Source organism: Cupressus sempervirens, chromosome 7 (genome assembly GCF_028749045.1).
Source record: "Cupressus sempervirens isolate cs-2001-9-10 chromosome 7, ASM2874904v1, whole genome shotgun sequence".
Classification (NCBI taxonomy): Eukaryota; Viridiplantae; Streptophyta; class Pinopsida; order Cupressales; family Cupressaceae; genus Cupressus; species Cupressus sempervirens.
Window position 1 is genome coordinate 376,010,297 of NC_143124.1, and position 6,000 is coordinate 376,016,296.

A 6,000-nucleotide genomic window follows, 5' to 3' on the forward strand; every position below is an offset into this window, starting at 1 on the left:
GCCTTTCCATTGCTGAACTCAGAACTTGATGCCTTTGACCTTGTTGGGCAATTCCTGCTGGCATGACTAGTTTTTAAGCAACTGAAACATATTGTTTGACTCAACCATCTTTTTTAGTTCCCTCTAAAATGTGTTCTTATGAAATCCTATGGGATATGTCCATATTCTTGACAATAATGACAACTATACCTGGTGTTGTAATCCCAATGATAATGACTTCCATTCCCTTCTATTTTTGCTGGTTGATTTGATGTCCACATAGATTTTGATCTACATTCAAATGCCCTATGTCCATATTTTTTACAATTATAACAATTTCCTTCAAATATTTGTGTCCTTGAGACATTGGATCTGCAATTTTGTGTCATATGTCCTTGCATGTTGCACTTGTGATAGAAACTTTTGGGTACGTTTGATTGATTGAATTTTTTGCTCCTGCACACATTAGCTGTATGTCCCTTCTTATTATAGAAATGACAAGTGTGCTTTGAATTCTTACCTATATCACTTCTTTGTTCAATACTCTTTGATGATTCTCCAACTTTAGTGCTATTGTATCCTAGTCCTGATGTATCATGGGTAGATTTTGGTGATTTCAGCAACTGTTCAAAATATTTGATTGCTTCACTTGATTTGTTGAGATTCTCTGCTACCTCTTTTTCCCTGTTCAATTCATTCTGCATTTGTTCATTTTTCATCTTCAAGGTAGAGATCTCAATATCCTTTAAATTAAGTTCATGATGAAGGTTCATCATTTGCGCAAGTGTATCCATCTGCATGTTTGAGATCCTTGTCAGTTCAGTACATTTTTCTTCAAGTCTATTTGCAAGATTCCTTTTGTCATTTTCCATCATGACCTTATCATCAACTACTCTTTTCTTTTGTTTAGTAATTTCACATATCATTATAGCCTATGATTCATGTTCCATCTTGAGAGTTCTTATTTCTTCTGCTTGAATTTTATTTTTCTCCATTAGTTCTGCTATTGTTGCATCAAACTCTTTAGTTTCTCCACTGGAAAATATGTTTGTGGTGTCAATCTCCTTGTAGTGTATATCATTTTCAGCTATGGCTAGATCCTTCCTCTTTTTTAATGAGTTTCTCAATTTGTTTCTGAATTTCTCCAAGCTATGCAGAGCAAGTTGCACATCTATCACCTGATTTTCAATGATCTTTCCAAGTTTGAAAGCTTCCATCTTTAGATCTTTTCCCTCCAAGCTGTTAGGCTATTTCTTGTGAGAACCTGGCTTGCTCTGATACCAATTGTTGGAATATTCAAATATGGAAAGAGTACTTATGAGAGGGGGGTGAATCATAAGTATCAAACTTTATCCAATAAAATTTTAACTGAAAGTAAATTGCATGCATATCAAATAAACATGTAACAAAACACATGCATCAATAACTCACAACACAAAAATTTTGGTAACCCAGAAACCCTCCAGAAATAAGAAGGTAAAACTGGGGTGGGGATGATACCCACAAAAATTACTGCAGCAATATTGTTCAACCACTTTTGATGGTTTTCCCTGTTAAAGGCTTTACACTGTGTTAATAGTGACCTAGTTAGAGGATTTGCAAACACTTAACATGAAGTGTCACCCGATTAAAGGATTTAATCACCTAATCATAAGGTTCTTACAAAATAGTTGTAAAGCTAACCTATCACCATAGGATTTTCATTCTAATACAATTGCTAGAGAGTATTAGATTCAATAAACCTGACTGATTACAATCCTTGATTGCAGATTGCAAGCACTTGTTATGCTTTCTCTAATCTGGATCCTTTTTAAGATCTGAATAATCCTCACTTTTGAAAATATAACTCCTTCCAAACCCTTGCATGTCTTCTCACACCTCTTATCTTATTCCTCATTGCACTTTACAATGAAGTTTCATCTTCCTTATAAAGACATTTGAAAGTTTAGGGTTAGGTATGGATCTACGATCCACATTCAATCTTCATTTTCTGTTCAATTCTTATCTTTTGCTGATTGGTTGTATGCCTTTAGCTTCTTCTTTTTTTATTGGCTGCATGCAAATTGCATAGGAAAAATAAAAGATTCGATGTTATCATTCAATCCTTCGAGATTTACCTTCTGTCGGCTGCAAAAACTATTTGCATCATAGTTTGTGCAATTCTAGACTTTTATGTTTTTCTACTGAGTTACTTGGCTCCTGAAGTATTTCTGATACTCGACACCTACTATTTCCTAGATAGATCAGCACTTGAACAAAACACTCAGCACATGTTTTACTCAACACTTGTTGTACTCGGCACCTGTTATCACTCGGCACCCGTTGTCACTCGGCACTTGTTGTCACTCGGCACTTGTTGTCACTCGGCACTTGTTGTCACTTGGCACTTGTTATCACTCGACACCTTATCTTACTCAGCACTAACTCTTGATCTTGGTTAAGTGTATTGACACTCAGTTGTCAAATTTATTCTTTAAGCTAACACCAAGGGGGTCTGCTTGGGAGGTGGATTAGACTAGAGTAGTGTAGATTTACTACTAGCATTTCTAGTATTTCAAGTAGGAGTTGTAATTTCTTCCCACAACATCATACTTTGTGAGTGTTCTTTTAGCACCTGCAAGAGTAGTTATAGTGGATGGTCTGAGTTGAAATATAAGTTATCATATAGTTGGATTTTGGCATTCATTTCATTGAATAGTTAAGTGTATTACTTTCCTACAACACTAGTATAGATTCTTTCTTTACATTTTACTTTCCTATTGCATAAGCATAATGACTTCTTAAGGAACCTAGTGCACATACTGTGCTAACCATTTCAAGTATATGTCCCTAGGTTGACAAATTAAATGCACCTCATGGTCGGAGAACTAATCCATAGATTGAATAAACTATTCCTAAGTAAGGCTTTAAGCATTATTATCACATAGCTATTGTGAGGAGGACCATTTTTGGCACCATTGCTAGGGATGGTGTCAAGCTAGGAACATCTTTTCGGGTCATGGTTTTTTTGCTTTAGTTAATTTTTTAGAGATTTGTAGTCCTAAAAGTTGCTTCATAAGTGTGAAGAATTTGATTGCATTGAAGAGAAAGACAATGAGATGAATATGGAAAATTTCTTCCACAAGAGTCTATTAATTTGAACAACTAAAGTGATGAAGTTGAGTTTCCTTTTGAGAACATAAATCATGATTTTCCAATAGGACCTTCCTCTAGAGCATAACCTTTGGACACAAGTGGTCTTTAGCCTTTTGTTGAAATCTTGGTTAGCTTTCTTGATAGTTCTAGTTCAAATCCACCTATTGTTAATGATCTCATAGCCAATGCTCCTTTTTAGTAGCAACTCCATAGTCCAATACCTCCACTAATGGCACACCATACTTTTCCATTTCCTCTCCCAAGCCTCATAACCAATGCTAATCTCAAAATATACCTATAGCTACTCTTCCAAAAATTTATAACCTTGTACCTTAGGATCCTAATACTTTCTTGTTTGAGTTTTACATACTTTATCATAGCTTTAACTATAACACTAATGCCCATAAGCTCAAGTTATATACAAAAACACTAAAATAATCAACCTTATGATGGTTCATGGGCTTGGGAGCCAATGCAGTAGGTACTTAGGATGAAATGCAAACTCTATTTCTAGAGAAATACAAATATTACTGCAAGAGGAATGATCCAAGAGGAGACGACATTTTAAGAATATCACAAGAGGAGGACAAAACATTGGAAGACTATGTTTCATGTTTCTTATAGACAATGCAAAAGAACCCCTAGCATGTACTAGAGGAGTATTCAAAGAAACTAGTCTTCTTGAGAGAGGTAAACAATAATTGTCTAGAAACATTAGACTTGATGGCTGGTAGTGATGTATACCAATCTTCTTGGGATAACCTCAAGAAAATTTGTCTTAACTAATCACGGTTAACTATGAAAAAAGGTTGAGAATACTAGTCCATAACTACTAACAAGATCAGTCAGGGAATTTGAAAGCTTGAGATATCTAATCTACTCTCAAATTTCATGCAAGACATCATAAATAATGTCACTACAAATCTGAACACAATGACTACAAAGAAGAAGCATGCATAATCTGAATCATGATTTGTGGAGTACTATCCTCACTATCATAAACAAAAGAAAGACTATTCATGTATGCTAGTAGCCAACCTAGAGAATCATTATTTTCCAACTGATTATATGAAGATAAATAGTGACAATGAAAAAGTGTTATTTGTTTCTCAACAATGACCATGGGCTTCAAGACAAGGTATGCCTCAAGATCCTCTACAATTTTTAAATCCTTACAATAATCAATGACAAAATGAAAGCTATTAGAATCCTTCTTAGTACTCCCAACCTTCTTGGCCTAACCTATAAAACAACTAGTGGCATAACTAGCAAAACAACCAGTGGCCTAACTAGCAAAACAACTAGTGGCCTAACTGGAAAAATAACCAATGGTAAAATCAATAGAATCAATGGCAACCAACACAAGGAAATTGGGAGCAAAATAAGCAATGGAGGGGCCCTCCACAATGGTCTAACCAAAATTTTGGTAACCCACAAATAATACCTCTAGTCCAACAACCTACAATAATGCCACCTCCTACAAAAAATAATACTAATCCTAAGCCTACCCAATTGCCTACTCAGTCTCAGCCAAATCTGAACAATAAGCAACAACAACATCAAATGTGCACTACTGATACTAAATAGTGCCCTACATATTCACTATAAATATCTGATATCCATTTGAGATTACGCACAACTTTTCCTACACTAAAGTACCCTATTATCATGGAAGTTGTAGACACTCCTATAGAACCCTTTCCAAGAGCTATATTGCCAAATACCAACCCACCAACTAATGTACCTAGTAGGACTACTAGTCATACCACTATAAATCCTCCCTTTCCATAGAGGCTAAATACAAATAAATCTATATCACAAGAAGAAGAGACATTTGATATTGTTGAGCAATAGAAAAACATGCACATCCAAGTTCCTCAGTTCCAAGATATCAAGGATGTTCCTATTTATGGAAAGGCTATTAAGGAAGGATGCCTTAAGAACCTAGGGCAGAAGAAGAAAGATCCTCCAACAATCCATGTTTTCTAGCAATTAGTAGATATCATGTTAGGAATAGTAATGATACCAAAGTATATAGATCTTGGTAGTCCAATAGTTAATCTAATCATAAATGTATAGGCTGTGAAAAATGCTTTAGTTGATCTAGGAGCAGCAATAGATGTGATGAGTAAAGATACAATGCATAGGTTATGTATGGAATCATTAAGAATAACTCTCACAGTGTTATAACTTGTTGATAGTACTATTATTCCGGATGGTCTCATAGAAGATGTGATAGAGACTTTAGATGCCCTACTGATTTTCTTATCTTATCACCTAAAGTAAAACTTGTTGGCTATCTTTTTATATTAGGGGAGACCCTAGTTAGCCACCACTGATGCTAAAATTAATTGTAAATTAGGCACTATGACAATTTCAAATGGTCAAACCATAACAAAGCTAGAGCTATATTTACTTTCCCAACCCCAACCAGACTTGGGAGAACCTATTTGGCTAGATTTAGGAGATGAAGAGGAAGAACTAAATCCATAGCTTAGCTCATGATGTTTCATATTAAATCTTTTCTAAAAATGAAGGAAGAATATGATGTAGTATAGAGCATTCTTACCAATGAGTGTGTAGTGGCTAGAGATATTACTGAAAATTCTATGTTAAAACTATGTACCCATGAAGATTGTGTCTATTTAGCAAGCCCTAAAATAATTGATAAATTATTGCCAAGTGAAGTAGCTACAAAAATAGTACTAGAAGTGTCAATGGTAGAATTAACAACTATTTTTGAACTTTCTCTTGGTCATTATCTCCATGTAAACAACAAGTTATCCCTATTACAATTGGAATTGTTAACCAAGCTACTCAATAGGCATGAAAAGACCGTTGCTTGGGATTATAAGGATATGATAGGATTGAGCCCTAAAATCTGCA